This window comes from Cyanistes caeruleus, chromosome 2, assembly GCF_971803275.1.
Source record: "Cyanistes caeruleus chromosome 2, bCyaCae1.hap1.1, whole genome shotgun sequence".
Taxonomy (NCBI): Eukaryota; Metazoa; Chordata; class Aves; order Passeriformes; family Paridae; genus Cyanistes; species Cyanistes caeruleus.
In genome coordinates this window covers 116981079-117006348 of record NC_141702.1, presented here as the reverse complement: position 1 = coordinate 117006348, position 25270 = coordinate 116981079, and the positions used below count along the sequence as shown (strand labels likewise).

General features: G+C 42.6%; 1 long non-coding RNA gene across 3 annotated transcripts in view; it reads right to left on the bottom strand.

The window, feature by feature from the left end:
• Nucleotides 1–337: 337 nt before the first annotated feature.
• The window catches only part of LOC111926452 (uncharacterized), a 34505-nt gene continuing 9572 nt past the window's right edge, over nt 338–25270 (bottom strand). Inside the window, exons 2-3 of one of the 3 annotated variants that reach the window (XR_002862955.2) lie at nt 15877–16042; nt 338–4407 (exon numbers count right to left, since the gene is read on the bottom strand). This is a non-coding gene — a long non-coding RNA (uncharacterized LOC111926452). Of the gene's footprint in view, nt 4408–11388; nt 15542–15876; nt 16043–25270 lie in introns of those variants that run through there. The other 2 variants (XR_015282019.1, XR_015282021.1) reach the window with 2 other exon arrangements.

Genomic DNA, 25270 nt, shown 5'->3' with positions numbered 1-25270 from the left:
TTATCAGTAAGTGCTAAACTACTGACTCAGAGCATAAAGTCAGAGGTTTCATCCTTAAAGTAAATGGCTGACTTTTCTCTCATTTCTAAAATCAGACCGTTCCTGCTTCTGCCAGTTTCTCTGTGTCACCTACTGGCCACTTGTTTGTGTTCCAAGACTGCTGTGCATTTATAAACTGAAGCTTATAGTGCTTTTCAACAGAGTCACTCTTGGCTGCTGTTGGTTTAGCTCTGGACTCCAGGACCCAGTCTCAGTTTCAGAAAGGTAGCATCAAGCATGAGAGGCCACCATACCAGCCAGAGTCTATAGCAACAAATAACCCTTAAAAACAAATGAATCGAGTCTCTTTTATGCTGCATGTATTTTAAAGCCCATACAACAAGAAAACTGATTTAGCAGAAGGCAGAAAGGGCATATCTTAATTTACAAAGCTTCACTGAGAGACATGTCCTTTCCACCTTCATCTTTTTCTGGGAAAAAAAAATCCCTCCAAAACTCTTTTATGGTAAAGACCTAAGATCAGTCAGAACCAAAACAAGAGATACAAAAACCAGGAACACCAAGTGGTGCTATACTGCACACTGATTTGATGAATCATGTCAGAGATGGAGCTTGAAATAACTGTAAAACCATTACCAGAATCCAGATTATAAAAGGATAAATTAGGCAAGCTGTCCCCATCCACAGAGTAATTGGGGAGCAGTTTTTAGCATAACCAAAGGCCCACTGAGGCAACATTAACTCTTGAGCTCCTAAAGGGTCACTGCACAGTACTCAGGCAGGAGTTCTATTTGCACTGGGTGTGAGTGGGTACTTATATACCCACCTACAGGCATGGACTTGTGGATACCCCCAAATTACTGACTGACTCAGGAGGTAACATTTCTGGAAATAATGATTCAGTGCCGTGGGGTGGCTGCATGAATCTGTTCCCTCCCACCAAACCCAGCACAGACACCCGTAACCTCAGGTCTGTGGTATTTCTCTCTTTGGAAACATGCAAAAATGTTGGGAGTGTTCAAATATCTTTAAACAGTGTTGAAGATCTTATCTGCTGTGTTGCATGCAGCACCCAATTCTGGCAGGCTACCTGGAAATACCATTCCCTTGGATTTAATTACCAGTATCTGTGTTTGTTTCATTTCCCCACCTCTCACCAAAAAAATTTTAAACCCAGTATGGCCTATAGATAGCTTCCTTAGCTTAAGTTTTCAAACAGTAGCTTAGCTTAGCTGCTTCTTAAAACAGTCCACGTTAATCTAATTTCTCAATGGACACTGATTTCTAAAACATATTTATGATCCAAATGAATTCCTTCAAGTTTTTCCAATAAGTTTCTTTTACCTTAGACAGTACAGAAGCATTTCCAGGCTGAAATCCCATTTGTGTCCTAAATTCCTGGCATGTCCATAGCACAATGTCTGTTTTTCAAAGAACGTGAAGTTCTGACAGATGCATGAATAGGAGGCATCAAAAGGACTGGAGGAGGAAAAAAAAGCAAAATGCTTAACTCCTTGAAGCAAACACACCTCAAAACCCATTATTTTAGGAAGAACACATAACATCTGTCCAATTCTAATAAATAAGATTTAGGATAAGAATCTAGTTTAGGAACCAAAAAAAAAAAATAGTTGCAGTTACACCTGGGATGAATTTGGTTTAGCAGCCCACTTATCTGTACATAAAAGTTAAATAAATTCCCCTTAAACAGCAGGTTATCAAGCAGAAATCAGCAACACCTGCTATATTTGTACAATAACAATAACAAGCTGGGATGCCATTCATTTATGGTAAAAAGAATGCCAAGTTTGCCAAGATTTGTTTTGGCCGCCGGTAAATCTGTGTCTAATAGGCAAGTGATGCATTTCATGGAAAATAAGCTGCACCTGGATTTGAGTCATACCTTGTCCCCTTGAAAACCTGTCATATCCTCCTACCTAAATGTCTCTGATACAATAAACACATGAGCATAAACAAGGCCTGACTCTTTTTCCCTGTCTCTCTCTTCATTCCAGACAGGAAACATAAACCAGCTAACAGCCTGAGATGCATGAAACCATTTCTAAAGCTACTTTGGGCCATTTGTTTAATGTCATCCAGGATCTCTTTTGTGCACTGGACGATTTTCCTACCATGTGTTTGCTTATTGTGTTACCTGCTGCTGCATTTCCATGCAGAAAGAGCCATGTAATGGAAAGTGGAGCCAGACTAGTCTTCACAGAAGGTGCCTGATCCTGCACCACTGAGGTAAAGAGGAGCTTCAAAAGGGACAGATGGTGCAGGTGGACTCATAAAACATAGCTACATTAATATTCTTGCAGTGAAAAACTATGTGAAAAACATGGAAAAAATGGAATGGGTATCATATGGGAGATGCTACACATGTGTTACCAGCCATGACTTGAAAATGAAAGATGTTAGATATAAGAATATCTTCACTTTTAGGTCCCAGCATGAACAAAGTGCACGTGGCTGACGGTGACAGCTTTGAGGGGCTGAGTCAGGCAGCACACAGGCCATTGGAAGCAATCCAGCCCCACATCCATCCCACAGACAGGGGCAGGGTGGTGCCTCAGCTGAGTGAGGAACTCCCAACACCTGCAAACAGCTGCATTCCCCAGCTTGGAGGAGTCACATCACTGCTCCCCAGGGCACATGGCAGCAGGGAAAGCAGGGCACTCCCACACCGAGAGGCTTGTGCAGGAATGTCAGCAATCCTATCCTGAATTTCTCCACCACAATAACAGAGGTTGTGCACACATTCTGTGTATGGGAACCCCTTGGTTTTGGACGGCCCCGTTCCCCCAGCACTCAGAAAAACCCTCAGGCCTGCTACGAGTACAAGGATTTCTGCTGTATGAAAATTCCCACTACTATTTTAGGTTTTACTGGCAAAATTCAGCCAATTTTCCCCTCTTTGCCTGTCACGTGTCACATTGCAAGGCAGGTGCAAAGCTTGCAGAATTTCAAACTTTCACATTTAACATATTTTTCCCTTCATTTATACATTGACTTTTCCATACAGGATCTACGCATGTCGACACACCTGAAAATGGGTAACTAGATCCCTTTTCCACATTTAATGAGTGCTTCCCTCATTATTCTCCTTCCTGTAGGGCCACACAGGTAGATATAAAAGGGAAAATTAAAATGACTCAAAGTCACTTCAGTAATCCCCAGACCACCCATGTCATTAGCACTGCTCCTCCAGCAAATGCTCCATTTCAAGGGGTTCTATGTCACTTGCAATAATTTTGGAGCAAGACAGACCATAAAACCTCCTAGAGCTGCTTGACAGAGGCAGTGGGACACACACTCTGGCACTCCAATAACTCAGCCTAAACACAGCAGCCCCTCAACAAATCACAAACACTGCCTAATAAAGAACTAGAGTTTCCCACCCACCCCAAAGATTTTTCTTAAATGCTCATTCCCTGCTCGTTCCTCAATTCCATTTTCTTTCTCAGACTCTTCTGTGGGTGGAAAGAACGATCAGGCAAAACCAGTTTACTGAGTATTTTTGAGAAGAGATTGTCTGGATTGGGGTTGTGCATGTATGCCTGGCTGCTGAAGTAATGTCAGGGCAACCAGGGAGAACATGGTGACCTGGAAAAAAGCCTAACCCTCGGGAAGGGAATGTGGGTCGTGATAACAGGGTTAGACAAGGGACAGAAAGGGAAATGGAGGGTGATTTGCTGATGTGTGCATGTTTAGGCAAGTAGTATGGGAAATGAAAAAGAGGAACTGAAAGGATCAAGACATAATCAAAATTATAGGTTAGTGTATATGTATAATGGAATAACTCATATGACTGGAAAATTAACATTGAATATATTTGGGAATAGCAAGCAGGGGAAAATAAATTCTGTTCAGAAATTCTTGCTGGAAGACTGGATAAAGCAGCATGAAAAAATGGTAAGAACCACAGATGCAGTTTGCTAAATCCTAAACTTGGAAGGTGATGATGAAGAGGCTTCTTGGCCCCCCCAAAATTCTACTGTAAGATTACCCAAAGGGAGATTTAATGCATCCTGATATCTTTTGTAACATCTGCTGTACCTTTCCCAAGAGCACAGTGTCTAGGGAAGGCAATAAAGGCAAACAGAAGCAGCTTGGCCTTGATTAGTGAGGAGGAGTCAAAAGAGACATAAAGCAAAAGGCACTTTTGTGATACTGAGAAGTAACGAGGCAATCAGAACAGAAGGAAGATCACAGGCAGCAATAAAGTCACCAAAACTTGCTCAGACTGCCGTGATTCCTGCTGGCACTGATGTGTATTTCCATGCAGATATGAACACAGCAAGGCTGCACTCTGGGTTGGAAGCACAAGGCAGTGTCCCAGAGGAGCTGTGATCCGGGTAAAGCTGTGGCATCCAGTTATTACCGACTCTACATTTTCCTCATCTCCTAATGGGAAAAGAACAAAAAGTTACAAATGCATTGCTATAATTAAATTTTCATCCACAAATTAATTCCAAGAGGTGAATGATGAGCTCTGTCTCAATAATGTCTCAGAGGCATCTGGAGCAGTGCCTGCACTTAGTAGTAAAGCTTTTTCAATAAGAGCTCTGCTCTGTGGCACTGAGTCACTCCTAGTAGCAGAAGTTCACTTGCAATATCACATATCACCATCAGTGACTCTCACATGTTCCAGGCTTTGAAGGCACGGCACTGATGGAGAAGCTGTGTTTGAAATGGTGCTCAAATGCTGGGGTTACAAACACTCACAGGTTCAGAGCCATTTCTAAATGATCAGAGGATAAGTCTGATGCTGTTACTCTGATTATCTCCAGGACTTTTCTCCTTTGCAAGAACTCTACCACAACTACAATGAGTTGTGCCCAGCAAGTCAGTTTTCTAAGAAAAAAAAGGCACAAAACAATAAAAAAGACCAACTAGTGTCCCTCTTCTGTAAGGACAGGCTGAGAGAGTTGGGGCTGTTAAGGTCAGAGTAGAAAAAGTTCTGGGGAGGCATTCCAGCACATAGGGGGCTAAAAGAGAGGGACTTTTCACAAGGGCTGGAATGACAGGACAAAGGGGGATGGATTCAAACTGATGCAGGGCTGATTTAGTCTAGAAAACAGGAAGAACCTTTACTGTGAAGGAGGTGAAGCACTGGGACAGGTTACCCAGATAAAATGTGGATGTCCCATCCCTAGCAGTGCTCAAGGCCAGACTGGATGGGGCTTTGAGCAGCCTGGTCTAGTGAAAGCTCTCCCTGCCCACAGCAGGGCAGGTGGAAAAAGATGGTCTCTAATGCCTGTTCTAGCCCAAAAACATTCTGTGATTTGAAGTCCAGGCAGGAAATTAATTTACAGCCCACAAATACTATCAAGCTATTTTTAATATCTGCTGAATTCCTAAAACAGATCCACAGCACAAGTGGTTAAGATATACCTGTCATCCACTTGCAGCAGCTAAAAAGAGATCTTACAAGATGTTTGGTGAAGCAGACAGCAAACTGGGATCCTTTAGAGGGTAAATCACTGTAAATTATTTCATTTGAGCTTGGGACAGAGCTGGTGATTTAACATGGCTGTAGAGCACAGGTAGAGCTATTTAAACCCTTTAGCTGAATCACAGAGCTTTTCTACTCACCTGGTGATGTTTCCATAATACATAAAGCAAATATTTAAAACCAAAGGCAAGAGTCCTTCTGCCATGTAAAAAAAGATTTAGTCTCTTTATCAGGGGTAGATGTCACAGTGCAGGGAGTGGCCAGACCACATTTGTGTCTTTGCACACATGGATGGAAATGGTTTCATTTCCTTGAGCAGCAGTTTACTCAGGATAAACTGAGTTGATATGTCGATACGTCAGGTAAAAACCTGTAACAACAACCATGTTCAGAAATGATTACAGCAGGCTTTGTGGCCAGGACACCTTCAGGATTGCTTTGACCTTGTGACAGGAATTATGAAGACTGTAATTATCAATGGCATGGCCACAATAGATTGTTAAAGCTTAAAAAAATTCGTGACTTTCCTTGTACGCTGGATAAATGCCTTAAGTAGAGCAAGACTTATTTTGGAACAAAGCCATCCACACAAGGACTTGCATCTGCACAAGTTACATGACTGTAATTCCACTCAAATATCCCACAAAGATGAGCCCTTTGTAAACCTTTCCCCTCAAGGAATCCTTTTCTGATCAGCTTTTCCTGCACCTTCTAGTCTTGCCACAGCAGCAGCTCTGCTCCTGTCGGTGTGTGAAGCACACCTGAGTGGTACATCAGAGCAGTGACACACAGGCACTGCTGGCTTGGCTCACACCTGAGCAGAGGAATCACTGAGCAACTCAAATCACATCAGAGGGATCACTGGATAATTTCTGGAGCCTGTGTAAGCCCTGGGTGGGTCACTCATCACTGGGTGCCCTTCTGTTAGTGATTGACTCAAAAAACAAAGCAGGGAGGGATGCTCGTAGCCAGGCTTTATTCCACTCACCTATTCCAACATGTATTTGACAGGCACTCAATGCTACAAGGCACCCACAGGCAAAAACAACAGCCATGCCAACCTGTTGATATTCTAAACAGCCAGATACATCTCCTGGTAAAGTAAAAACTGCAAGCGTGCTGTCAGACTTTAGCCCCCTGAGCTCCTCTTTTCTCTAGCCGGCAATGGTAAGAGGGATGGAGGAAGTACTCCAGAAGACAGCCCACATTCCCAAAAACATTCTCCAAACCCAGGTTTCACTGAAGTGCTGCATGTACCTTGACACAGACCAAGGACAAACAGTAGCATATACAGAATGGAAAAAGCAGACAAGCCTTCATAACATCTCCTGCACAATTTCATCCTTCAGAGGCACATTTATTCACACAATTCACTGCCACAGCTGAAACGCTGCTCTAAAAAAATTTGGCCCTCATTGTTTGTTTGATGGACTGCCTTTTCAATTATTTTTCTTGCCTTTAGCATCCATCTTAATACTCTAACAGCTGCTTAAATGGTAAAAAAAATGTGATCTTCTGTAGAGCTGCTTGGAAAGTGCTTGATTTTTCCTGGGCAAAACATCAATGGAAATACATAATAGTTTTCATCTCAATTTTTCAAAGGAAAAATTTCAATTTTTTGGCTGAAACTCAAATACCAAAATATTTCAACCAAAACCCAAAATGTTTCCATTAGGAAATGCTACTGCATGGTGTCCTGGGAGATGGAATTTCAGATCTCATGCTCTCATTTCCCTTTATGCCCCATGATACAGCTGATTTCCCTTTTTCCAGATGAAAGCTGCTGCATCACTGAAGTTGTATTCCCTAATTCCTGGTGGGAGACACACTAGAGAAATGAACGGGGATCTGGGGCTGAAGAATACCAGCAAATTCCCACACTACCCTTTCAGATTATACAGATGGAAACATTCTGGTTTTCAAGAAAGGTTTCAAGAAAAAGGTTTCCCTGGAAAGCAAGCCTTTTCCAAGGTAAACTTAATTGAAAACCTGTGATTTCTGTCAACAGGCAGTTTCAGGACAGCTATTTTGTTTCAGCTGGTTGAACAGATCCTGCTGTTGAACATTATTCCAGATTCCCATACAGCCTGAGTGCAGTTAGCTATAGCAGCCAGACTTCCAAAGGTTTCTAGATGACCTAGGCATTCAATTTCGGGGGGGTTTTGAAATGAACACCCCAATCCTGCAGGCTTTGACAACAATCTGGGTTGGTAAGAAGCATCTCACAAGGCACTGAGTGAGATGAGCCTTTGAGAATTAGTGACTAAATGGGTTTTTGAGTTAAGGAAACACCAGCCTGGCTTTACTTTGTGGCACACAAATTTGCCAGCAGAACTCAGAGCATTCCAGGGCTGCTTTTGGATGTTAAGGATAAATTTACGTCTTTGATGAGACTCTTGCTTCTTCACACCACTGCCTGGCAAGCTCCAAGAGATATGATCCCTTGAGAAGGAAGGAGAACAAGCATTTATGGAGCAGCAGGGAAACCAGACAACGTAACCTTGGGTTATCCAAGGGCTGCAAGGCACTCGGAGGGAAATGCCCTCTGCAAGTCACTAATTTTAGTGTGACAAAACCACTCCCTAGACTCTAAGTGAAGCCCAACTTTGCTCCCTTCCTAGGGACAGAGAGGGGAGAGGGCTGACAGACACCTTGCTGAACTCACATTTGGGATGGATTTGAGCATCTCTCCTTGAAGTCCTGTCTACCACTGAGACCTTTTGTCCACAGGCTCAGCTGCTTTTCCTTCAAGTTGCCACATCATGGGGCTTTCTCTACTTTGCCTCTCCAACCAAAAGGCCTTGTTATGGTTCTAGGCCTTACCAAGTGATGCAGAACAAAATCTCTTCCCGAATCTGCTAATCAAATCAGTTTGACCAGCCAGTCCTCTGCAAAAAGAGGATTTTAAGGACCACGTCCAAGCACTGGCCTACCTCCAGTGTCATGTCTCCAGCTGGGAAAAATCTGGTGCCTCAGAGGAAAGCAAACAATAAATCCTTCCCAAGTCCTGCAGGCTGAAACCCTGAAACATGAGATTTGGTTACAGCATTCCATTTAAAAAGAGTTAGGAACACACTGAAACCAGTACGGGCCTTCCTGCTCTCCCCAAGAAGGGAATGGATACCACCACATCCCAAAGAGTTTTTCTTTGTAGCCAGATTACAGTTCCAGCATTCTTCACCCAGACACGTTGAGTTTGTTTTTGTTGCATGATATTTGGGGTAATTTTGGGTGCTGGGCAAGGGAGATGGGTGGGATCTCATCTGCTGGATCCTCCAGAAAGACATATCTGCACTGCTACTTCAGAGCAGTCTCAGTCACGTCTCTCTGAGACCTTGGCTTTTAAGCACCTTGGAGATTTTTTTCTCTTCAAGAAACTGAATCAAGTCCTCAATCTCACTCTGAGGACCTGAAGTGCTGATAAAACAATTTTTAAATTTTTTTTTTTTCCTTTTTAAAATTTATTCCAGGGCTGAATTATATTACTGTTATGAAATTTCACCTTCACCCGAGGCTGAAGCTGTCTAAATTTGAGCAGCCATTAGATCTAATTCTAAATATCAACAAACCAGACTCTCTTGCAAGTCTTGGTGCAGCACAGAAAGACAAAAGCACTGCTGGTATAAACCCTTATGTATATCCAGAGGTCACACCTGTCACAGAACTGCACTGAGAGCAGAGGTTGGAAGCTTCATAAAGTTTGTATGTTCACTACAGTGCTAATTAGCTGACATAGCTGACACTTTCAACTAGAACAGGTAAAGAAATACCTCAGCATTATTTTCACAGCACACACTGTTCCCGCTTCCAGCAGTCAATTTCAACAAACCTTAGATTATTTATTGAAAATGAATACTTGAATTTCCATCCAGACTGATTTAGGGTTGAGCAGGGCTGGCACAACGCGGGTAAGGACAAGGAAAGGAACCGAGTCCAGACAATGGTGCAACACCGCCCACAGCCAGAATATGCACCAGCCAGTGATAACCTCACTGACTGTTCCAATTACCATATCCTTTGGAATAGCTTCTCTATTTCTGCCTGTTACCCATATTACTCCTCTACTTCTGATATTTCTTCCTCTAATAGAGCAATAAACATTTTTGTAACTCACTACCAAAGTAGTTCCTTATGTACCAGTTTAGAGACTGTGGCAAACACCCAGGAGGAGCATGTACATATCCAAATGATATTAATGAACAATCTAGAAATTAAATTCATGTGCTGATATAATTTGTGGTAGGATTCTGCAGTTTATTGGTGGCTTTAGCCTCGGTTATCTTTTGCATCTGCAGTTGCCCAGCTGTGCTTCCTTGATCATCTCTCCCAGAGGACTTCCTGAAGTACAGTCTGGTCCAATATTGCCTTAAAAGCAAGAAGATATCCTATTAACCACTCCAGCTAGGCTTCTGGAGAACCAGTCAGGACAGCCTTGAGCCAGGAATACAAGATTTTGCATGGATTTCCCTTACAGAGAGCAGAGTTCCAAAGCTCTGCAGAGTTTGGGGACTAAACCTCTTGACCCCTGCTCCTACCAGGGAAAAGACTCTCAACCCAAGTTGCACACAGTGAAAGTTCTCGATGGCCATTCGAGGAGCAAGGCAAACCTTTGGTAACAACAACCACGTGTGTGCCCACAGGACCATGCACACGCAGAAACTCTGTGTGCATGCTCAAATACCTTGCTGAATCAGGGCCACAGTAAATGCATTCTTTTCATAGAAACATTTTTCCATGGACCCGATCCAAAGCCCACTGAGGTCAGCAAGAGTCTTTCACTTCAATAGGATTTGGATCAGACCCCGTGAGCATTTCCAACTAAAACCAGCACTGGAATTTGTGCATGCCCTTGCACTGAAATAATTTGAGTCTATTTTATTGTAAACCCTAAACTCAAATACTCCTCACCTCTGGGAAAGCTGGGAACACAAGCTGGATCTTTGCTTTCAAAGGTCAATTCAAAAAAGATTCCAACTCCAACAAGCATAAGCCTTCAGAACATTCATACCTGAATGAGGGGTTTAATTTAAAAAGAGCTCAAATATCTCTGAGGAGGAAAGATTCATCAGATCTTTCATACAGTACTGCAGGTTAAGTATAAAAATAATAATTAAAGACTAGCTGAAAAGGCATCTGCTGAGGAATGCAGTTTAGGGTCTTCCTACAAAGATAAGGATTCTATTTCCTAATAGCTATATAAATCCATAGAGACTTATCTACAATTTCACTGATAGATCATCACTGGAAAAAAGAGAGAAATCATAAAAGCATTCCACCTGTATTGCTGGCAGATGGCTTATAAATGTCACACAGACTTAGCCCTACTACTGGCTCATACAAGAGGTATTAAATAAAGTGCTGAACATCTGCTGGTAAATACACAGCAAACAAGAATGCAACTCAGAGCCAAACATCTGGCGAGTGTGGGCCACATCTCTGCTCATAAACTAAGCAATGTTTTCTGCTAATCATTAACAGAGTTATTGATTTTAGAAGTGTATCACACAGCTATAATTTTGTCAGAGAGTAGACCACATAAGTTGTTCTTTTTCTGGTTGTTTCATTTTGTCTTATTCCAAAAGTCCGTAAATTGACGAGCGGGACAAAAATTATAATTGACATCATCTGTGGGAAATATTTCATAAAACAACAGGCCCAGATGTAGGATTAAAGCCATGTGGTAGTAAAATACCACACTGAAAAAAGTCCAGGTTCCATGATTTCTTATGAAAACAGATGTGCTATTACTGCACTCTACTTGTTTTTCAGTGCTTTTTACTCCAAATAATTCTCTTTTTTCCCCTCTTCTTTTTTTTTTCTTTTTTTTTTCCACAATTGCACTAGGGAGAGATCATAAATTGATTGCAGATGGCAACTTGTACTTCAAAATCCTAACTGTCACAATCTTTGAAATAAAAATAAATGAAACATTTTGTGAAATTATATTGAGCCATGTTAAAAGTAATGAAGATTATACAAACATATGTCTTTTTGTCATTTATACAGCACCTTCAGGCATGACAACCAGATCTATTAGACAATACTTCTCTCCCTGGGAAGCAGTTATTTTCCAAGTGCAGGATGTACTGAAATATAGAAGGTAACCTATAGCCTGAGCACTCCTTTATCCAAGCCTCAAGATGGTTGGAACCTCCTGTAACACAGAGCCAGGAATGCACATCCTCAATTCCCTCACATACAAAGAGGCAACATGGAAACAAGAGAGGATTGTTCCATGCATCCTGCTCTGTACATCGTTTCATACGAGTACATTCCTGACAAACACATTGTATAAGGGATCTGTGAAAGACAGAGGCTTGTATGGTTTGAATCCTAATTTGTCAGTGCTGTGCAGAATGGCAAACAACTGTATTTCTTCCTAAATGACTTACTAACATGTGGAGGCCATTATGATGCCGCTAATTACAATTCATTAAGTTCTGAATTTATGCAGTTTCACAATGGAGTCAGAGATTCTCCATTTTCCAGTTATCAGAGATTTTGCAAGACATAATAAAATAAAGGTCTAAGTAGACTCCCACCCTGTCACTGTCATGTCTTCATGCAAAAGCCATTTTCGATAGAAGTGATGGGCTTTGATGCCGATTGCAATTGAGGTGTCTAGTGCTAGGACTCCCAAATAAAGAAAGGGGAGGAAAGACACAGATGCTCATTTGGGAAAGGAGAATGTTCATGTCCCAGTATACTTTGGGGGCAGCTGTGAAGGAAAGGGGAGCATTGCTCAGTTAAAGGGCAGCCCTTTTCTTGACTTACAAAAAGGAAGATTAAATCAATAGCAGCAGGTAAAGAGCCAGAATCAAAGATTTTTGGAGACCACAAAAATCATTAAGAAACACCCCTAAATGAGAACAGGAACAATACCAATGGCCACAAAAAGTTGGGGGAGCAGTCTGAGAAACAACACTATTTCTTCTATTAAATCTTTATATCCAAGGGTGTTAACAGGAATGCCTCCTTTATTTTGTCTCCCAGGCAAACCGTGCAGAGATGGGCAACCTTTGCCATCTGGCTCTGGAAACTCCACATCCTTGCTGTGAAATCTTTGCTCACAATGCAGCTCTAGGGGCATCCCTCATTCAGAGGCAGCAAAACTTGGGCAACCCTTCCCACACCAATCCAGAATCCTTCTGCCAGAAACGCCAGGAGTAGCAAGACTTGGTTCAAGATATGGAATGTACACTTGTATCTAATATGATACACAAGAGTTTCCAGAGACTGAAGCGGTGGATGAGGGAGAAGGGGTGGGATTGAGCTCCTGCTCAGTTGGCTGGGATAAAGGCTTTCGAGTAACAAGTGGAAGGCTTGGAGGAAGTTCAAATCAGGGTCATTTGCTTTTTGTAACAGATGAATCTGGAATCCCATGAAGCCTGGTACCTACGGAGCATGGAATTTCACAGCTCCAGTAAAGCCCCTGTGGAGGGACAGCAGTTTAGCACTCAATCCTCCTCCCCAAAGAGACACAGTTTGAACCCTCTGTCAAGAAACTCCATTTCTCACACTGTCTGGTATTTTGGCCTGTAGGATCAAGTTGTGGGAAGATTTCAGGCAAAAGAACAAAACTAGGAGCTCAAGGAGAAAGGCTGCAAGGGTTTTGCAGGCCAGGTAAGCACAAGGCCTGCAGCGAGAGCTTTGTTTGCGCAAATATTTACATGGGCATCTCTCTGTGCTCTCTGTGACTCCATCCACCCTCTCCCTCACCTCCCAGCTTACTGGGGAATGACACTGTGGATTGCAAGGAGCATCACTGCACATATATAAGATAAGAAAAGGATTGCTTTGAATGCTCCTGAACACTGTTTTAACCCATCATGACCTGTATGTTCTGCCTTATGTCATATCCTCCTCCCACTCTTCTCCCGGGAGACTTTGTTTTACTAAACTCACTGTAAAAATGACCTTGACCAGAATATTTACTGGTTTTATGAAGTTTTGGGGTCAGCAATGAATACTGAATACATTATTACTACTTTTCCTCTCTATAGTTTGTGGTTCAAAACAGACAACCCATTCTTTCTCAATTTGCAATTATTTCAAACTGAGGTTGGCATCTACCATCAACATTTAGAAGACATCTTCTCATTTGGACCCTATTTTCCAATTAAACAAAAAGGTCACTGACAAAACACACATTTAATGCAATGCAGTGCCCAGATTAAACAAAATAAAGGAAGCATCTTTCTGAATATGTTTTTTTAATCCAAGTTCTCCTTGAGGCTGGGACCTGCCATGCTTAACTTTCAGCAGTTTCCAAGTCTGTAGAAACGCTGAAATAGTATTTCTCTTACCTAATTATCATAAATCTCCCCTCTCCAATAAGACATAAATAAGTCTCATAAAATCTTCACCAGGGACATGATATTTTGAAAACCAGAATGTGACAGAGTTTGTTTGGCAGGGTTTTGGGGGACTTTTTTTTTCAATATGGTTTGGGCATTGTACTCTTAAGTAGTTGTTATTTGGTCAGTGATATCACCTTGGTACCACCTGAAAAGCTGCATATCCTGGCCAGTTGGCTGCATCCACCACAGCAGCCCAAGAAAATAAATCAGAGTAGATCAGAGACTATGAAACCAGACATGATTCAGGAGGCGAGGAAAAGAATAGAAAGAAAATTATCCATATGAACACAAAGCAGAGCAGAGGAAAAGCCTAAATTAAGATCTTGATCAGCTGACTCCTGGCCCAGTTTTCTATGAGACAACTCCAAAAACTATCTCATGTTTTCCCATAATGGCTCAGGAGGCTGAAAATATTGCCCAAAAGAAGGTCTCATAGTGCTGCACACTGAGTCAGACACAAACCAGAGGAATGTCACATTTATTGATTTAGCTGGAATATTCAGGGATTTGAAGGCTGTATTGACCTTTTTTATGGCAGGAGTTTTATCCTTTCAAAACTTGCTGCTGTTCCTGAAAGAGCCAGCAACTTTTCTCATCCTTCCAGTCTTACACTCACTAAGTGGAAAAAGAAAGGATGTGTTTTAGAGAGACTGAAAAGGTCAGAGAAACAGAAGAACAGTAAAAATGGATGAAAGTAGAAGTTTGTTCCTAAATCAAGATGTGACCTTCACTTGAAAAAGGCTGCATTTTTCAAGATTCTGTTCATTCTTGGGGGTTTCCCTGTAGCATATAAAAAGCCTAGAAATATATTAAATTTTCAAAGAAAACTTTTCTGAGCTCACACTGGATGGGCAAACGTAGTCAATGCTGCTCCTGAGCCCACAGTCCAAGGCCTTGCCTCAGCTGCTATCTCGCTCCACAGCTTGCAGCAAGAAGGGAGTGAGAAGAGGGAACCCGCCCAGTACTGCAATCAAGATTCTGTTTCATCATCACTAAGCCTGCTGGTATTCTTGCCAGAAGCCAAAACCACCCCACTGAGCTGCCTGAAAAAGGGGTGGTCGGTGCTAGAAGAGGATTTCAAACATTTGAGATGGATGAAAGGAAGCCCACGGCCATTAGCGCTGTTGGAGACACAATTGTTATTATTAACACCATCTGCAACATGGACATTTTGGTCTTTGATGAAGGAAGGATGGAGCTGGAGACCACCAGCAGCAGCCTGGAGTGGGTGGAGTGGGGAGGAAACATACCACAGTAGCAGCAGCCACAGAATTTGGGATCAATAGTGAGGAGGATGGATCTGAGCAGGATGCTGTTCGCTGAGCAGCCATACGTGCTCGTGGGCATTGGAAGCTCTACGCACACTTTACTAGGAACAAGGGGATACAACAATTCTCTGAGATCTATTTCTGCTCTGAATTAAGTCCAGCCATTGTAACAAATCATGCAGAGATTTGTGTCTATCAGCAGCTGGTCAGAAGTCTCAACAGCAATCAGCAAGAGAAAGTGACATTAGCAGAGTCTGCAGCGAGACAAGGCTCTAGCACCAAAAACTACTTTTGATTCTACTTAAACATCCTGGGAGTAACTGAGGAAGGCAGAAAACCAAACCGAGACACAGCATGGCACATACAATTCACACCAAGGTTAGGCTGCACACAAAGGAGCACACAAGAACCATGGCTCATGTTCCAGGCCTCGGGAGCTCTCTTTTGCCCCTGACCTGCAAACAGAAACATGCATTTGCCCAAAGTACAGCAGCCAGTGGTGGCAGGACAGGCAGCACAATCATCAAAACCAGCAGTGCTGCCAAATGCTCCCATCCCCTCCCCTTTTCCAATGCTAGCATTAACTGCATTACCTCTGGAAAAGGGCTAATTATGGCTGACCCCACCTTTTCCATCCTGACACCGGCCTCAGCAACACCCACAAGATGATGGGACTGAGATATCAACCACAGCTCCCCACAAGTTGCATTTCAAGCCACTGCAAATATCAGCCCTTAAAACCTGTGGGAAGGCACGTGACCTGCCTGACAGGGCAGCTGATAACACTTACTGTTAGCGTACTGGTGGATGTTTTCCTGCCAGATTCCAGCCTGGAGAGGCCTTCTCAGTCTCCAGTAAAAGAGCAGGATCTAGGAAAATTTACAGCAAGACCAAAGTGAACTGGGTGCTATAGATGCTGAAGGACTTCATCAGTGTGTTTTCTTCAGAACCAGCTGCTGAGGGAAGGAAAAAGACCTGCTTGTTATAGGCTGGAGGGTAGCAGAGAACTTATTTATATTTAACATCTCTTTATCAGTCACTATCCTGAGATCTTTCTGCACCTTTGTAAGCTGACAGCTTCACTTGCAGATCGTGGTATCAGAGGTGATTTACCTCACCTTGCTATTAATTTTTTTTAGATCATGGATGATAGGCTGGATTGCAAAAGTCTTGGAAAAAGACCTTCACTGGGCCATCATGACCTCCCCAAAATATAAACAAGACCCCCATATACTAGGTGGCCAGTCCTTCTGGGCCTTCCATGTCAAAATCCAGGGCTAAAAATGACCATGTAGCAAAGAAAAATCAGGAAATATAATTTCTTACATATGAGGGGGAAAAAAATGCATAATGTCTAAGCTTTGACATAGAACAAAACTTGTCGTTGGCAGGGGACCCATGTCATTTGTCAAAGGAGTAATTTGTGTTCTTGTGTAACAACAGATGCTAATGGGAAGCACACTCATTGCTCCAGCCCCGCTGGCCACCAGCGGTGCATTTCCATAAAACCTCCAGCACCTGAGTCCTGCCCAGAGCCAAATCACCTGGGCTGAGCCCTCACTGTCCCCTCACCCCACTAAATGTCCTTCCTCACATATGGACCCAAGGTCAACACTTCTCACTTTATTGCCTGGCAAATTAAATCCAGTTAAGTGACAGGGTCCTCGAGGCTGTTTCTAGGCTCATTTCTTTCATTAGCTTTTAAGAAATACAAAAGCCTGTGAAGCCATGCACTGGATGTCCTGCCAAGAGTCCCTTGGTTTTGAGAGCCTCGGGCCCCTCACAGAGGAAAATTCCCATCAGTCTCATTGCCCGCTGAATCTAACAAGACACTTCATGATTTAAATATCACCAGCAAAGTTTAATCAAATCTAGTTCACATTTTCCTGATCCAGAAAGAAGCAGGGAGACATGCAAAGTGTAGTTTCTTGGCTGTAACTTGAAGAAATAATTTTTCACCCGTTTCACCTGATGCACAGCCAGCCTTGAGCAAGGGTGCAGCAGCTCAGTTGTCTAAATTCTCAGGAAAGCAGCCAGGGGTTTTCTCAAGTTCACTTCTCCCCATCACCAACTGTTCAGCAGCTCTGAGCCTATCAGCAGTAGCTACATGGGATCTGCTGACCTCCTGCACATTCCTGTTCAGGCAGCAGCTTTTATTTCACCACTAACAGGAAGAGATCAGGCAACAGAAATGCTTTCTCACTGGTAATATCCCATATCCTCTCTAAAGTTCATCAATTCCACTAATTTCATTTCCTAGCAGAGCATTGTACAATTTAACATTTCACAGGGTCAAAGCTTGGCAGCCTAACTCCATCTCAAAAACATTTTAAGTGAGCTTTAGCCAGGTACTGAGGATTACATACTTCACATGGAGATTCAAGCATTCCACAGGATGGGTAAGGTTAAAAGGGACCACAGTGGGTCTTTGAACCTCCCTGTGTGCAGGATCATCAAAACCAGTGGCAAAACAAGTAGGTCAATATTAGAAAACAGTAGTAAGAAGCAAAAAGATATTTAATTCTGGTCTTATTTTTTTGAGAGAGAGATTTTCCGTACAAACAATTACAGGAGATAAAAGCTTCTTGGAAAAAAAAAAGCTGCTAAGAGTAGAATAGTGACATTTCAAGATTTTTTTGCACACCAGCTATGCCAAAGCAAATCATCTTGGAAATACAGCACAGGCATTTGCTGTTCTATGAACATCATCTCAAGCATGAGACTTTGTTCCAATGATTCCAATGCCCTTGCAGATCACATTTTTTTTTTTCTGTGAAACATGTGGCACTAAAGGGTTTGCCTGTGCAAGGTGCCTCTTTTTAGTCCCTCTATTCCATTTAAAACCAGGTCTAGCAATGCACAGCAGATCAGAGAAGTATTATTTGCAGAAAGAAGAATTATTTTCTTTCTTTTCCCAATTTCAAAACTTGCAGTTATGCACTCCAGTCAGCAGACTAATAACAACATAAACATATACTTCTGGTTAACCAGCTGAGAACATTCCTGAGCAGATTTTGATTAGCATTTTACATCCCTTTCTCTTCAGTACATGTCTGTTTACCAATGATAAGTTCTTTATACATTTTTTATTTGCTGGCAAGCATTAGAATCCTTTTACTTTGGTCTTCCCACCTATGTTAAGATCTACAAGACAAAATATCATAAGCTCTCATTAAGTGTAGATCTAGACCACCTATAAAGCCAAGAAAAAGCACAAAAAGCTGAAGAATTGTCCAGTGCTGGCCCACTGTAACTCTGTATTTGTATCAGGATCCTGTCAGTGTAATATTCCCACTCCTGGAACGCAGCTCATGGGATGCCTCCAGTGCCTGCAAAAAGTATCAGTCTTATGTATTATTTGCAGTTTCTATGGACCATTGAAAGTTTGAACAGGCAGCTGGAGAAGCCTCTGGAGATGTTTCCTCTCTAGAGTTCTTTCTTTTTCTAAAATGGTCAATTTGCTTACTTATTATCCATCTGAAAAGTCACAATAATTTCATCAATTTAATCAGGATAATTTCAAAACCAAAAGAGCTTACTCTTGCATGATACTGTACACAAACTCACGTTTCCAAATCTGCCTATAGCTTTGGTTCAAAGTATTAAAAAACTGCAGGATATAAATCAACATCACACATAAAATTCAGCAAGAGATTCATTGAGTAATTATCGCAACAACAATTAGTACAGACAAACTTTGTGCTGTGGAAACTACAAGAGGCACTGTCAGCTTTTCACCTGCTGGCCACTCTCTCCACACAGACAAAGGAGAGAATGGACTTGGAATAACATCCAGGGTGACATGGAGGACTATAAATGGATTCTTTTCCTCAGAAGAATTACATGGCAACAATCCTTTAACGTCTTTAGAGCTGCTTGCCCCAAATCCTAAAGCAGCAAGGTCCATCTGCCCTCCAGTGTTCAAGCACAGCTTTGCTAAAACAGCAGCACCATCCCCAGACTGACAGATGCTGCTTGACTGAAAGGATGATTCCTTAAAGGATGCATTCAGCTGGAGGATCATGTCTTTACATACTAGGGTGCAAAACGTGCAGCTCTCTCTCCCTTCTGAGGTGTCTAGAGTCATTTCTAAGCATTCCCTTTTTGTGATGGATTGTTTTGCAATGATTTTTTTATTCCATTTGGGACAGGAAGGTTTGGTGGTTTTCCTTTTCTGTTTAAAAGCAAAAACCTACGGTTGGTTACTTATTTTTGTTACCTGCTTGCCAGAGTTAACTCTCTACAGTTTCTTGTCTTGAGTTAAACAACTCTGCACACACCTTGGTAATAGCCACTATGTTAAATACATTACAACAGTTTTCAACTGTCAGTTCCCTACTGTAAATTTCTTTTACCCAGTTTAAAAGCTTTTGGAAGAGAGCAACACTGAAGCACAGATGGCATCATTAGAGGTAAACATTGGCCAGGATACAGTACAAATACCATACTGTGGCATCTGCTCTAAATTTAGTGTACACCACAGTCAAGCCAATAGCATGGGTTGATATTGGTTTACCTTTTAATGAGATCCACAATATGAGTAAAAAGTGGCAGAACAACATGTGAGACCCTTAGTTTGTGAGTAAGGTTTCGCTTCTTGAATGTTAACTCTCTGGCCCAAGCTCAAAATTAACTTTTAGGCACAGTCTGGATGCACAGTTTTCCAGATCCCAGTAATGCCAAGCCAAAAGGGAGGCAGGATTAGTCAATTTATTAAGCTGGTGACAGCTCCTCTGCACACTGATCTGCACTAGCAGTGGCTCTGAGTAGCCCTTAGCTTCTCTCCAGAGGAATAACAAGCCAGCATTTAATGTCTACATCCTCCTGAGTCCCGAGGTTTGATAACTGTGGAAGCAGCAAAAAGCAAAACAGTGCCTTAAAACAATCCTACATATAGGATAATGATAAGAATTTTAAGCACAGAAGTGATTTAGGAATGCTACTGCTGGGGGATTGGGGAGAAATAAATCACTAAATCTTATGTTTCTAATGTATTCGTGAAATACAACCCATCCTTGAGTCCTGCCTCTGTGAATACCTCAGGGTGCATTGCAGACCTCAGCAGTTTTTGAAAGAAGCCTTTTTGCCTTCTTTGCTGGTAAAGATACAATTTTCAGAGCCCCATGGAGAACCAGACATTCCAATTCCCAAGATAATCCCAGCAGGAACTGCCTGTCCCATTGTTTTATGCAGATTTGAACCTGTCTCCCCAGGTGCTACATGGACACACCAGAAGGGCCAACAGGCCAGTGGTACCTGCTTTAGCTTGCCAACAAAGCCAAAAGAGAAGTCCAGGAGATGTCTGTGATCCCTACACTGATGATGCCTTTCCCTGCTGATAGGATGGCCTCCAGAAACACAGATCCTCTCCTTCCATGCACTAGGGCTCATCTTCTCAGTGCAAACACTTCATGATTTATGAGGGCAGAGGTAGAAAGCAAACCTTTTCTGTTTGTGTACACAACTAACCATCAGTTTGACTTCTGGCCATGTACAAAGTTTTGCTGCTTTACTGCCCTCCATCAACACAAAACAAAACGTCTACAGAGAAATTGCTATTCATAGTAAAACAGGAGTTGCCACCTAAGACCTTCTGCTGGATTAAACAGCCAGTCCATTATTTTCCTCATCATAGCTATTCCTTGTGCGTTTCAACTGCTCTGTTAGACGGCTCTTCAGGGATTAAGGAGTAATGTTTCATTTTTCAGTGATCCTTAACAAAATACAGCAAAAGTATCTACAATATAACAGAAGGGGTGCTGTCATTGTTCCAAGCATATTATATTTTAGACTAGCTGAATAACCTTTTGGGAGCCAGAATGCTGATTCACACGTAAAATGTTACATTCTCTTATCCATTAAGCCACATTTATGCAGAAATGCATTCCCTGTTTTGGACCGGGGTTTGCTCATCTGTAAAGAAAGAGACTTTATTCTCAACTGGGGGGTAAGATGAGCTAAGAATCTCATAATATTTTTCTTCCCATTACAGCTGGCCAGGCCATTGAGTACCTCAGTTACATGACCCACAGCATTAGGTAAAGCTATACTGAGTCTCACCCACTCCCTCCCATTGTGTGACACCAATAGCATGCTAGAACTCAAAATGGAATTATTTTCCTTCTTTTCCTCCCATGGGGCTTTACAGTCTCATCTGGTTTCAGCAGCAAGTATTTCTTAATAAAATGCTGCTGCTGCAGCAGGAGAGAGAACTGGGGCAGGGAATGAAAATTAGCCAGTAGTTCAGATCACCACCTTCCCACCTTGATCTGGTTGACCAGGGGGTAACCCCACCTTTGCTTTCACCTGCTCACAGCCAGGCTGCAGTCCCAGCTTGTGTTACTCATCTGTCAGAGCACTGCTGTAAAGGCATTGCTACATCAGCTGTATTTTGGCCACATGCTCAGACTGGACCAAGTCCCAAAATCTATTAAAAAAGTTTCAGGTTCTTTCTTGCAATCTCTTACTAGCCAGCACATTTTTGAGAGTTATTTCAATAGGAACAGCCATTCAATCATTAGGCCGCTGGTCTTTTGAAAATCTGCTCTGAGTCACTTGGAATCTAATTATCAATGGTATTTAAATCATCATCATTAAGGGAACCAAAGATGTTTTCTGTAAAGATTAATTTTTGCCTCCAGATTTATTTCATCAAGCAAGCAGAGGATGTCAAGATCTCCACAAAAGAAGATCATGGAAAAAAAGCAAGTCTCATACTGAGCTGCAGAACATCAGAGAACACTTAAAGATGTTAAGGCTCAAATAATTACATAGCAAAAGCTTTTACATAATTTGTGTCACCACACTTAAATCTAAGAAAAACTTCAAGGGCCTCAAATACTTAAGATGCATTTGCCAGAGTGTTGGAACCCGGATAAAACTCGCAGGGAAGAGAAGAATAAGTGGTCCAGTCACCAAGCCAAGGCAAACTCTACCAGGGGAAAAAAGCTGAAGTCACATATTCAGGCTTTATTGCATGCTAAAAAACTAACAGAGCAGGACACTCTTAGCCCATGCTGCCAGCAGTCTTCCCATGCATTTCAAAACTAATGTGAATTACTGGTCAGAGCAACAAATGGGATACTTTAGCATTAGCCTCACACTATGGTGTAGGTGTCTGCACTTCACAAATGCAGGAGAAACTTCCACTAATGCAGCCTTTGCTGCAGGTCATATCCCAGGGGGCTCCTGCAGATGTTGATGCTGTTGTAACAAAACTCAAGATGGGAGCTTTGCCATTGGTTTCGGCAGCACCAGCTCAAGTCAATTGAACTTCTGCAGGGTTTGAGGCTGTGCATGTCCTGAACTGCCTGGGGAGATGAAAGCCAGCCAGGACCAGCACTGCCACCTCTAATTATCCTGAGTAGTACCATTCCATAGGAATCAGCCACCCTTTGGTAGCAGGGCCTATGGATAACTTTTGGCTCAACCCGGCCCTTTTTAGTGGCAAACGCTCTCCGTGCTCACCCTCTGCTCAGGAGAGAATTTCATTCTCCCTTTGGGTTTGGTAGCAAAACATCCACCCTCACAGACCCTTCCAAGAACCACTGAAACATTTTCCTTGTCTGGGGCAGGGCTTGAACCCTTCTCCCCGTCAAATCCCCCTGCAAGTGCCCTTTTCCACTTTTTCAACATGAAGGATAAAGGAAACAGAGACTAACACATATATAAGATTAGATCCTCAAACTGAAAGTATCTGGGTTTCATTCTGGAGAAATTGTTCTGAGATTCCATGGTCCTTGTTGTGTACATGTTGCCACCTCAAAAATGTTCTCAAGGTAAAGAACAAAATAAAAAAGACAGAAAGATCCAGCAATTTGACTCCAGCTGGGGTTACACATGCTCTTTTTATTCCAAGGTCAGATTCAGCACTGATAGAAGCTGGAACAGTGTCTGGCTTTTGCAGTTCTTAAAGCTGAGGGACAGATGCCCACCTTCCTTTGGCAAGAAGAGGTGTCCTGTTTTGTTTCCCAGACCTGAGGAAAACCTGTACCTGCTGAAATTCATGCGGTGTCAAAACTCCAGGGCACGTGCTCAAAACAGAAATCTTCATTCTCTTCCCATATCACTGGCATCTGGCACAAAGCCTGAATCACTAGGGAGACAGCTCTTTAAGGAACAAGGGAACAGGTTGGTAAAAAAGCCCTTTTACTGCAAAAGAACTGAACTGGAACTGAACCTGGCCAGGCCACTGAACACTACTCAGCAGCAGTTTTCTCATGGCAATACCAAAGCTCCTACTCAAAGGCCAAAACTCCTCTCTTTATTGCAGTTCTAATCAGCAGGAACATGATCAGTTCCTTTCCCAGCATGAGCTGTCTCTCCCCACATCTGCTGCTTCTCCCAGCCCCCAGTGAAAGAGAGAAAAAAGGAAAAATAGTTTATTAAAGAAAACAAACCCAAAGCTGTGCAACTGCTGTTTTAGCCCCACTGGAGGAGCTTTTGTCTAGTTTTACAGGGCCTAACATGTGTTCGATCAAGATCAATTTCTGAGAAGATCTAGATGGAAAACAATCAGGTGTTATCAACAATATCACTGGAGCAACATCAAAGCCTTGCCTTGGTGCATGAGCCCTGATGCACCCCAGCTGCACCAGACAGAGCCGAAAGAAAAACTCCAGGATCTGACAGAGGTTGTGAGACACCTTGTAAAGATGGAGAAAATTAGCCAAGCAGGTGCCTGGTGTGGAATGTTTCTACAAACTCCTACCTCAGAACTGAGATATGTAAGAACAGTAAAAATAAGAAAAAAAATAATGATTTTAAATTAAGGATGCATTCTGTAAAAAATAATTTTCTTAAAACTAGAATAGCCCCAAATAAGGATTCTGGAGGTGGTTTGTCCCACAGCTGTTAGTAAGGAAGAGCTCCACACAGACCCTGGCACTAATCCCTGCTGGACACAGGATTATGCCCATGGCTGGAGCTGATTTAGAAGAAACACAGACCTGCTGTAATGACTCCGAGGTAACTCATACAAATTGCAACTGCTCGTGAACTAGGACTTCATGCAGGGGTCACAGGCCCCGCTAATTAGATACAGCCACAATTAACACTGCCCTGACAGCTGTCAGGTTCTAAGACAGCAGGGCTGTCCCAGTCCTTCTCCCATCTCTGAACAGTCCAGCTTGCCTCACATTTCATGTCACTGCTCTACCTAGAGACAGAGGGGAATAGGCAGGGACAGTGAGGCATCCAGCAGCTCTAAAGCCTCTCTAATGACTTGGTGGCCACATGCAGGAAAACACCTTTCATTTCACATGCCTCTTCTTGGGCACGTGAAGCTTCTGTGTGGAGAAGGTTAAAAATGGGGTTTGACATTCTGCTGATAGCCCAGGAGATCCATCCTAAGTATGGAGGAAGACTTCCAATCAATGCTCAAGGCCCACTTAGCAGTAAGACATCCTTTGGAGCTGAGCAACACATCTCACTCTGCCATGTGTCTCCCATCTGGGCAGCTTAGGCTACACAGCAGATTTAATCAGTTCCAGCTGGGACATTTCCTGTCTCCCCACAAGCTGCATTAACCCTTTCTTTCTTTCCTTCTACTATTCAGAGGATCTTGGAACATAGATAGTTCTCCCAAGAGTCCCACAAACATTACCTCTTGTTCCTACCATTTTGAACATCCCAGTATCACTCATGGCTCACACAGCACAGGTTTAACCCTGTCACTGTACAGAGTGCAACTACAGTTGTCAGATCCAAGATGAAGTGGACTAGAAGAGAATCTTCACTATGAATCACATAATTACTACACATTTCTTCTTAGAGATGGCCTTATTTTTCTGGATTTATATTCAAGTATTTTTTTTTTTTTCCAGATGTCCCTTTTTTTCTCTAAGATACATCCCCAGCAACAGAACTAGCCTTAGTCAGAAACTCTCCCCTTCACCCACATCTGCCTCACGTTTCTAGGGCCCAGTACTGCAGCAATGTTTGCAAGACAGGCCACCAGAGAAGTAGGCATACACTTCCTGTGATAACGAGCCACAAAACAAAGCAGGGCATAATCACCTGTCTGCTCCCAAGGCACATGTTACAGCACACATCCCTGGGAAGCTGCTCCAGTCAAATCCCACAGAGAATTCACAGGACAGGTATCCAAACGGAGCACTGCATCACCTTTCCCAAAGTCAATTTATCTTATGAGTCCATCTGGCTTCAGGACTAATATTAACAAG